Raw genomic sequence first — 10,835 nt, forward strand, 5'->3', positions numbered from 1 at the left:
CTTTGGGAGACAGAGGCAAGTGAATCACCTGAGCTCAGGAGTTCAAGACCAGCCTGGCCAACATGGTGAAACCCCATCTCTACAAAAAATACAAAAATTAGCCAGGTGTGGTGGCGCACACCTGTGGTCCCAGCTACTCAAGAGGCTGAGGCGGGGGGATCACTTGAGCCCAGGGGGTTAAGGCTGCGGTGATCCATGTCCGTGCCATTACACTCCAGCCCAGGCATGCAGTCTCACTGCAGTCTGAGAGTGAGACCCTGTTTCAAAAAACAGAAACGCACATCCTCTGCCTTTAGGGCTGATAGGCCCTGATGGTAATGCCCTCCACCACCCTATGCAACCACACCCTCAGTCAGACCCTTGAGTTTCTCAAACTGAGGCCCATAGATACGTCCTCAGGAGTTCACGACTCTTTTTTTTAAGTTATAATTTTTTTTTTTTGAGACAGAGTCTCTCTGTCACCCAAGCTGGAGTGCAGTGGCATGATCTCGGCTCACTGAAACCTCCACCCCTGGGTTCAAGCAACTCTTCTGCCTCAGCCTCCAGAGTAGCTGTGATTACAGGCATGCACCACCACTCCCAACTAATTTTTGTATTTGTAGTAGAGTTGGGGTTTCACCATGTTGGCCAGGCTGGTCTCGAACTCCCGACTTCAGGTGATCCGCCTGCCTTGGCCTCAAAAAGTGCTAGGATTACAGGCGTGAGCCACCGTGCCCAGCCGGTAAGTTTTAATTTTGTGAGTGTTTTCACTTAGCGCATTCATCTAAAAGAAACAATGAATAAGATAAATTCTGGATCACCTGGGTGACCAGTCACCATGTCATCTCCATACAGTTTGTGTTTTCCGTCAGAACAGACATACCTCGTTTTATTGCGTTCACTTTATTGCACCTCCCAGATAATTGTGTTTTTTACAAATTGAAGGTTTCTGGCAACCTTGCATGGAGCAAGTCTATGGGCACCATTGTTCCAACATCAGGTCCTCACTTCATGTCTCTGTGTCACATCTTGGTAACTCTTGCAATATTTCAAACTTTTTCATTACTATTATACCGTTATGGTGACCTGTGAGCAGTGATTTTTTTTTTTTTTTTTTTTTTTTTTGAGATGGAGTCTCTCTCTGTCACCCAGGCTGGAGTACAGTGGCACGATCTCGGCTCACTGCAACCTCTGCCTCCCGGGTTCAAGCGATTCTCCTGCCTCAGCCTCCCCAGTAGCTGGGACTACAGGCGCGTGCCACCATGCCCGGCTAATTTTTGTATTTTTAGTAGAGACGCGGTTTCACCATATTGGCCAAGCCGGTCTCAAACTCCTGACCTTGTGATCCACCCACCTGGGCCTCCCAAAGTGCTGGGATTACAGGCGTGAGCCACTGCACCCAGCCTGAGCAGTGATTTTTGATGTTACTGTTGTCATTGTTTGGAGGTGCCAAGAACTACACCCACATAACATGGGGAATTTAATCGATAAATGTGCACGTTCTGACCGCTTCACCAACTGATTATTCCTTCATCTCTCTCCCTCTCCCCAGGCCTCCCTATTCCCTGAGACACAACAATATTGAAAACTGGTCAATGAATAACCCTAAAATGTCCTCCAAGTGTTCAAGTGAAAGGAAGAGTCACATGTCTCTCATTTTAAATTAAAAGCTAGAAATGATTAAGTTTAGTGAAGAAAGCAGGTCGAAAGCTGAGACAGGCTGAAAGCGAGGCATTTGGTGCTAGTTAGTCAAGTTGTGAATGCAAACAAAAGTTCTTGAAAGAAATTAGAAGTGCTACTCCAGTGAACACACGAATGATAAGAAAGCTAAACAGACTCATTGCTGATAAGGAGAAAGTTTGAGTGGTCTGGATAGAAGATCAAACCAACCACAACATTCCCTTAAGCCACGGCCTAATCCAGAGCAAACCCCTAACTCTCTTCAATTCTATGAAGCCTCAGCGAGGTGAGAAAGCTGCAGAAGAAAAGTTGGAAGCTAGCAGAGTTTGGTTCATGGGGCTTAAGGAAAGAAGCCAACTCCATAACATAAAAGTGCAAGGTGAAGCAGCACATGCTGATGGAGAAGCTGCAGCAAGTTATCCAGAAGATCGTAGACACACTAAACAATAGATTGTGTTTCTTTGTTTGGGTTTTTTTTTTTTTTTTTTTGAGATGGAGTTTCATTCTTGTTGCCCAAGCTGGAGTGCAATGGCGTGATCTTGGCTCACCGCAACCTCCACCTCCCCGGTTCAAGCAATTGTCCTGCCTCAGCCTCCTGAGTAGCTGGGATTACAGGCGTGTGCAACCATGCCCAGCTAATTTTGTATTTTTAGTACAGACGGGGTTTTTCCATGTTGGTCAGGCTGGTCTCGAACTCCCCACCTCAGGTGATCCACCCCCCTCAGCCTCCCAAAGTGCTGGGATTACAGGTGTGAGCCACCGCGCCTGGCCTGTTTATTTCTTTCTGAGATGGAGTGTCGCCCTGTCACCGAGGCTGGAGTGCAGTGGCGTGATCTCGGCTCACTGCAACCTCTGCCACCCGGGTTCAAGCAATTCTCCGGCCTCAGCCTCCTGAGTAGCTGGGACAACAGGTGCCTGCCACCATGCCCAGCTAATTTTTGTATTTTTAGTAGAGACAGGTTTCACCATATTGGCCGGGCTGGTCTCAAACTCCAGACCTCAAGTGATCTGCCCACTTTGGCCTCCCAAAGTGCTGAGATTGCAGGCATGAGCCACCACACCTGGCCTAAACAACAGATTTTAGATGTTCAGTGTAGATGCAATAGCCTTCTATTGGAAGAAGATGTCATCTAGAACTTCCATAGCTAGAGAGGAGAAGTCAATGCCTGGTTTCAAAGCTTTAAAGAGCAGGCTGGCTCTTGTTAGGGGCTAATGCAGCTGGTGACTTTAAGGTAAAACCAATGCTAATTTGCCATTTCAAAAACCCTAGAGTCCTTAAGAATTATGCAAAATCTACTCTGCCTATGCTCTAGAAATGGAAAAACAAAGCTGGATGACAGCACATCTGTTTATAGCATGATTTACTGAACAGTTTAAATCCATTGTTGAGAAACACTGTTCAGAAAAAAAATATTTTTTTTCAAAATATTGCTGCTCATTGATAATGCACCTGTTCACCCAGGAGGTCTGATGAAGATGTATAAGAAGATGAATGTAGTTTTCATGCCTGCTAACACAACATCCATTCTGCAGCTCATAGATCAAAGAGTAACTTCAACTTTCAAATCTTATTATGGAAAAAAATACACTTCATAAGGCTATAGCTACGATTAATAGTGATTTCTCTGATGGATGTGGACAAACTCAATTGAAAACCTTCCAGAAAAGATTCACCATTCTAGATGCCATTAAGAACATTTGTAATTCATGGGAAGTACTCAAAATATCAACATCAACAAGAGTTTGGAAGAGGTTAATTCCAGGCTTCATGAATGACTTTGAGGGGTTCAAGACTTCAGTGGAGGAAGTGACTGCTGATGTGGAAATAGCAAAAGAACTAGAGTTGGAAGTGGAGCCTGAAGAGGGAACTGAATTGCTGCAGTCTTATGACCAAACTTGAATGGATGAGGAGTTGCTTCTTATGGATGAGAAAAGATAGTGGTTTTTGAGATGGAATCTACTCCTTTTAAAGATGCTGTGAACATGGTTGAAATAATGACAAAGGATTTAAAATATTCCACACACTTAATTGATAAAGTAGTGGCAGGTTCTGAGAGATTTATTCTAATTTTGAAAGAAGTTCTACTGTGGGTAAAAGGCTATTAAACAGCATTGCACGCTATAGAGAAATCTTTTGTGAAAGAAAGATTCAACTGAGGTGGCAAAGTTCACTGTTGCATCAGCCACTCCAACCTTCAGCAATCACCACTGTGATCAGTCAGCAGCCATCAACATCAAGGCAGGATCCCCCACCAGCAAAAAGAGTATGACTTGCTGAAGGCTCAAACCATGATTAACATTTTTTACCAATAAAGTATTTTTAATTAAGATATGTACATTGTTTTTTAGATGTAACTCTATTACACACTTAATAGGCTACAGGCTACAGTATAGCATAAACATAACTTCTATATGCACTAAGAAACCAAAAAATTCATGTGACTCTCTTTATTGTGATATTTGCTTTATTGTGGCAGTCTGCAACTGAACCTGCAATACCTCCAAGGTCTGCCTGTACACTCTTCTAATCATCAGGGACTAAAGGGATGGGGGCAGAATTAATGTGCAACTTATGCACTGGGGTTGAAGGAAGACCTAATGGAATTGTAGAATTCTGTTCATGGCTGTGTAAGCCCTGAGTTTGTCCAACCTCAGAGTGGGAAGAAGAGAGTATTCAATGAGAAGACTCTCCACTGAGTCCCTTCTCAGTTTATGCAAGTCCATCCAGGTGGGCAACTGGAATCTTCTCTCTGTTCTCCCTCCTTCATTTCTCCCACAGCTTCCTTGGCCTCTTTCCATTCCTAGGTGTCCCCTCTGGATCCATGCCCCACGCTGGAGGGACATCATCAGATCTTTCAGCTCCTGCATTACACTGAGGGTTTTAGATATCTCAGGTTCTTCAAACTGTACCAATGACTTTTTCTTGCTCATCTTGACAGCTCTTAGAGAATAACTTTCATGTGTTGTTATGCCAATGAATTATCTCCTTTTTATTGGTTCTTCTGGAAGGAATGAGGGAGATAAAGAAAGAAGGAGCCAAGGAAAGAAGAAATCCCTATCTTGTCACCAGTGGTATCACCACTCTTCGCCATTGCTGGAGCATGGCTGAAACTCCATTGCTGGGAGCCGACTGAACTTCCTTACTCAAAACCAGACTTACATCTGAAATTCAGCCTGGTGATGTTGTTGGGAAACACTTCTCCCAGAGTATCTGGGTGGGGTGGAGGGACTCTCACCTCCAAGTGAAAGGGATTCCCACCACCAAGAAGAAAAGTGATGGAAGAATTGAGTCAGCTCCACCTCCACTCCACCCCCAAGATATGTAACATTACCAGTCTGGAAAGAATCCGGGTCATACTTGTCAGTTCCCAATTCATGTTGTAAATAACGGTTTCATTTCAGCAAAATAACATCATCCTTCCCATTAAAGGAATGTTGCTGTTTTAAAATGGTACTGGTTTCATAACATTTTTGTTTTTAATTTGTAAGTGTGGCTTGGTTTTGTAGTTTTATAAAAGCTATAAATATAAGGAGCTTTTATCTACTTTGGTAAGATCTGTAGTCAGGACTGTTACTATCATTTCTATTGAGTAGTGATGAGGATGAAATGAAATAATGCAGAGAAAGGTGCTCAGCTCCCTGCCAGGCACATAGGAAGAACTTATTAATTTTTACTGAATGCTGATGTTGTTTTAGAATCATATATATTACAACAAAAATAATTCAAGTTATTATTGAAGGTCTGCAATATTTGTTTGTTTGCTTGTTTGTTGTTTTTTCAGACAATGTCTCACTCTGTTGCCCAGGCTGGAGTGCAGTGGTGCAACCATAGCTCACTGCAGCCCCAACCTCCTAGGCTTAAGCAATTCTGCCACCTCAGCCTTCCAAGTAGCTGGGACCATAGGCGTGCACCACCATGCCTGGCGAATTTTTTGCAGTGGAGGGGAGGGGTCTTGCTATGTGGCCCAGGCTAGTCTGAAATTCCTGGCCTCAAGCAATCTTCCTGCCTTGGCCTCCCAAAGCACTGGGATTACAGGTGAAACCCACTAAGATCAGTCTTTTTTTTCTTTCTTTCTTTCTGGATAAGCTACATGAGTCAAGCTTGAGGATGAAGGGGCTGAGCCACTGGGCCTCCAGGAGTCTGGGTCTCACTGGGAGGGAACGAGTTGACCTAAAGGAGTAGCCACTAACTCACGAATGCCCACTACACAATGGGAGGGGTGCCATGTAAAGAGAGGAAGTAGAAAGTGCAAGAGGGTGGAAAGAGAAGAGAAAAGCAGATTAGAGCAAAGGAAGGGCATTAAGAGCATGGAGGGAGCTTTCTTACTCATCCCCGTTGCTCCAGCATGGCTGAAACCCCATTTCTGGGAACCAGCTGAACCTCCTTACTCAAAACTTCAGACTTACATCTGAAATTCTCTCCGCCCAGTGATATGGTTGGGAGAGCACTTCTCCTGGAGCATTTTGGTGGAGTGGGAGTTTCTCACCTCCAAGCCTTTCTACCTGCCAGGAACTGTACCTCTACTCCCTATTCACACACACCTGATGAAATTCCACCCATTCCCCCAGATCCTCATCGTAAGGAGAGAGCATGTAGGTCTACTTGGAGCTGGTATGAAAATCTCCCCAAAGCCAGGGCATTGGTGGATTAATATTACCATTTCTTACCCTCCCCTTCTTGGTTATCAAGACAGACCGCAGAGTGGAGGCCTAGTACCCTGGGGGGTGGCATCTGCAGGATGGAGGCCCAATGCCCTGGAGGGTGGCATCTGCAGGGTGGAGGCCCAGTACCCTGGAGGGTGGCATCTGCAAGGTGGAGGCTCAATGCCCTGGAGGGTGGCATTTGCAGAGTAGAGGTTCAGTACCCCAAAAGGGGCATTGGCAGGGTGGAGGTTCAGTGCCCTGGAGGGTGGCATCTGCAGGATGGAAGCCCAATGCCCTGGAGGGTGGCATTTGCAGTCTGGAACTTCAGTACCCTGGAAGGTGGCATCTGCAGGGTGGAGGCCCAGTACCCTGGAGGGTGTCATCTGCAGGGTGAAGACTCAATGTCCTGGAGGGTGGCATCTGCAGTGTGGGGTCCCAATGCCCTGGAAGGTGGCATTTGCAAGGTGGAGGCTCAGTGCCCTGGAGGGTGGCATCTGCAGGGTGAAGACTCAATGCCCTGGAGGGTGGCATCTGCATTGTGGGGGTTCAATGCCCTGGAGGGTGGCATTTGCAGTGTGGAGGCCAATGCCCTGGAGAGGTATTCAAGAGATCAACCCACCTCAGCATTCCAAAGTGCTGAGATTACAGGGGTGAGCCATCATGCCTGGCCTTGCCTGGTGTTCTTAAAAGAAGAGATCAGGACACAGACACACTGAGGGAGACCATGTGAAGACACAAGGAGAAGACAGCCTCCTACAAGCCGAGGAGGGAGGCCGCAGAAGAAACTAACCCCCCTACACCTTGACCTGGGACGTCCAGCCTGCAGAGCTGCCAGGAAGCATACTTCTGTTGTTTAAGCCGCTCCATCTGTGGTCATTTGTTTGGCCACCCTAGCAGACTCATACACCTTTGGACCCCAAAAGTAGAGAACTGACGTGAACTTCCCTGTGTTCCACTGTGCTGTCCCTTCCACCAGGCGGATCCTGCCCAGTTGGTCTGAAGAAGGTGGGCAAACGCTGAGCATCACCCCCAACCCCAGCCACCATTCTGCCCCTTCGAACTCGCCCCCCAACATTGGAGGTGGAAGTGACATGGATCAGCACAGGAGGCCCGTGATCTGGGCCTCCCTCAGTGCCGACATCAGCAGGAGGGACCTGGGGCAATCCCCGCTGACATGGTTTGGATATTTGTCCCCTGCAAACCTCATGTTGAAATGTGACTTCCAATGTTGGAGGTGGGCAGAGGGAGGTGTTTGGGTCATGGGGGCAGATCCCTTATGGTGGCTTAGTGCCTTTCCCATGGTCATGAGTGAGTTCTCGCTCTGTTAGTTCACGCGAGAGCTGGTTGTTCAAAGGCGCCTCCTCCTCTCTCTCTCTCTCTGACGCCCTCTCCTGCCACGTGACATTGGCCTGCTCCGCCTTCACCATCCACCATGATTGGAAGCTTCATGAGGTCCTCACCAGATGCACATGGGGTCCCATGCTTCTTGTAAAGCCTGCAGAATCTGAGGTATTCCTTTATAGCAACACAAAACAAACTAATTCGTGCATGCATCTGCACTGGATTGGTACTTCGTGGTGTACTTTCCACTATCTGCCCAGGCACAGAGCAATGCTGGGCGTTGGCCCCTCAGTGACTGTGAATTCCTGCAGGTGGCCAGCCCAGCTCCGCAGCCTCCCCAGAGCAGCCCACCATGCCTCCCCACACCGCCCGTGCACCCAGGGACACCCACCTCCCAGTCACCTACCCCACTGCAGTGCCTGGCCCTGTGGTGCAGGGCGGGAGGGCCAGAGGCACGGGTGGGGGCATAAGAGCTCCTGGGGCTCAGCTTGGCTTTACAAGGGTCCAAATGGACCGTTTCATTTCCCTAACTAGCCTTCCAGGAACACTTCCACACGGGGCCATAAAAGAAGGTTTAGAACCAGGAACTTTTAGAAGGGCTTTTATCTCTGTGAGTGTCTATTGAGTTTTACACCCCTTCAGGGTATCTGTTGGCTGTGGGCGGAGAGGGAAAAGGCCTCTCATTAAATGCACAAAGGAAGGAGCGGCCAGAAATGCGTTGGACTCTTTGCTCTCTGGCTTTCAGGTAATTCTTGGGAGTTTTAAAACTCAGTTCCCACGGGAGAGCAGGCGGCAGAGTGAAGAGCAGCGCCCTCTGGCAGCTGATGGTGATTTGAGGCCTCAAGGAGGTCCAGGCAGCGGCCTGCAGCACCCCACCCCCCGCCAAGGCCTCCTGAGGGCCACAACAGGCAGAGACAAGGAGCTGACCCATCGGAGGGGGGCATGCCCAGGCCCACGTGCACCTACAAGCATGCAATCCCCACAGACACCTGCACACACACACACACACACACACAGCATGCTTGCAGTCACTCCCAGGAGCAGGGTCACCCACAGGGACCTGGAAACACCCATCCCACCTTCCTTGGACCTTCTCTTCCCTGGTCACCAGGCCTGCACCCAATTCCACCCCCTGGGCCCTCCTTTCACTCCTCACCTCCCTCCCATCCTCTCTCTCTTCCCATCCTCATAGTGACAACAGGCCATTTTCAGAAAAGGTGGCCGGGGGCAGCGCCATTGCTCCTGGCCGCTCTGGCCACCACCTGCTGAGCACATCTGAGGACAAGCTGCAGCAGCCCTCCTGGGACCCAGGCTGGATTCCATAGGGTCAGTCAGGCCTGATGCCAGTGGGCAGGTAAGGGATGGCAGGCCTGAGAGAGAGGCTCTCACCTCCCTCCCTTCCAACTTACAGCCAGCCACACCCTCAGGCTCTGGAAGTGAGTGCAGCCGGCTACACAATGTGCTCAGGTGCCCCCAGGTCCCTGCATGTTTCCCCACCTGTCTCAGAACATCCCCTCCACTGCCACCCGTGTGTTAATGCCAAACCATGGGCTCCAAGGCCCCAGCGTAGAAGCAAGGGTTAGAGTAGGCTTAGAGCAGCAGCGCCCAGCCAAGCGGTCACACTAGCTCTGTAGGCCACCCAGTTGGCACACGCCAAAGCCAGGCACGGCAGCATGCTCTTGGGAACACGGGCTGGAGAGCTCTGACTCCAGCTCCTGCGTTACCTGCCCACTGACTCTAAGCCTTTGTTTCTTCATCCGTACAATGGGAGAGAATCACAGAAGTAAGTCGCTTCGCAGGCCTGTTGTAAGAGCAGGCAACACACTGCATAGGAAGTGCTGGGCACCACGCCTGGCCCACGATTTGGCTCTCAACTCCAACCGTCACCATCTTGGCTATCATCCTGGCTACCGCTTTCCTACTAACATTGCATATCCTACCCAATGTAAACAACCGCCCAGTGACCCGCAAAGGGCTCAGGCTTGTCCAAGAGCCAGGCAATCTACATTTTCCCACCAACCTACGGGGACAGGCAGCAAAAGCACTGGCCTACGCTCACCTCTGTAGCCCCCACCCACAGGACTCCAGCAACATCCGACCCTGGGCCTGGCTCGGTCCCATCTCTCTGGAAGTCTTACCCGGTTCTTTCTCTCACTCTGAGGCCTCCAGATAACCGTGGAGGCCAAGACAGCCAGAGCCGAGCTCGAGAAATCATTCCGTGCTGACTAGGAAGGACGCTGACATTCCCGAGTCTGTTTCCATCTCGGGACTCAGAAATTTTCCAGAGACACCCTTCGCTCGGCGGTGAAGGCAGGTGCCTGCCAGAACAGTGCCCACACCCCCTGCCCCTAAAACCCTGCACCCCGAGCCCTCAGTGAACACAGGTTGTAACTTCAAACTCAGGAAACGGAACATTGCTAATTCTCACGGCAGCATTAACTCATTCACTTGCACATATGGGGTACTTGGATCCCAGTAGGTCTTCTATATATATAACTTATTATACAGTAGGTGCAACTTGGGAGAATTAATGTTGCTATAGGAACATTCGGATCAAGGCTGGCTTCCAGAGGGAAGAGAGAAAAAATAAGTTTTCCTCCTCAGTGTACTTCTCTGTTTTGAGTTTCAGAGAGGAAGGAGAGGTGTAATCAAGTCAGATGAGGCAAGGAGGGGCTTCCCTTAGTGGTTTGGAGAAGGTGAGAATTCCTGGAAGCTGCTCGCTGGGGAGAGAAGACAGAAAAGCTCAGAACATGAGCCAAGTGCCCTCGTGGCTAAGAGGACCAGGAAAGGGACTTCAGGGGCCAGATTCCCCCAGCCCTGGCCAGCAGCTCCAGGTGCCAAAGCTGGAACATAGCCTTGGGGTGACCTTACGGGCTGAAAGCCACCTAAAAAACAGCATCCTGTGTACTCAGTCCCCCAGCCCCACACCCCTATGTCTCATTCCTCCCAACTTTCCATCCTTCCCAACGATAAGGTAAAAGCAAAGGGGAAATTGAAAGTGAGTTTCGTGGTCTACACTGGCTCCTGGATGGACCATGGGGAGGACCCATCCCTGGCTGAAGGTCTTAAGCAGGCAGCGTATTGGAAGCTTGCATCCACCATAGCCTGTATAACTGAGCTCTCTCTTCTGGAGCAGCGATTTTGTGTCCACCTGTGAATGCTCCACCTAAACCAAACTATGTGTTAAAAAC

The 10,835-nt window shown here is 49.1% G+C and overlaps 1 pseudogene; it reads left to right on the forward strand.

Moving 5' to 3' along the window:
• Nucleotides 1–1,589: 1,589 nt before the first annotated feature.
• On the forward strand, nucleotides 1,590–3,956 carry LOC129394653 (tigger transposable element-derived protein 1-like; annotated as a pseudogene).
• Nucleotides 3,957–10,835: the final 6,879 nt, after the last annotated feature.

This window comes from Pan paniscus, chromosome 20 (assembly GCF_029289425.2).
Source record: "Pan paniscus chromosome 20, NHGRI_mPanPan1-v2.0_pri, whole genome shotgun sequence".
In the NCBI taxonomy this organism is placed as follows: domain Eukaryota; kingdom Metazoa; phylum Chordata; class Mammalia; order Primates; family Hominidae; genus Pan; species Pan paniscus.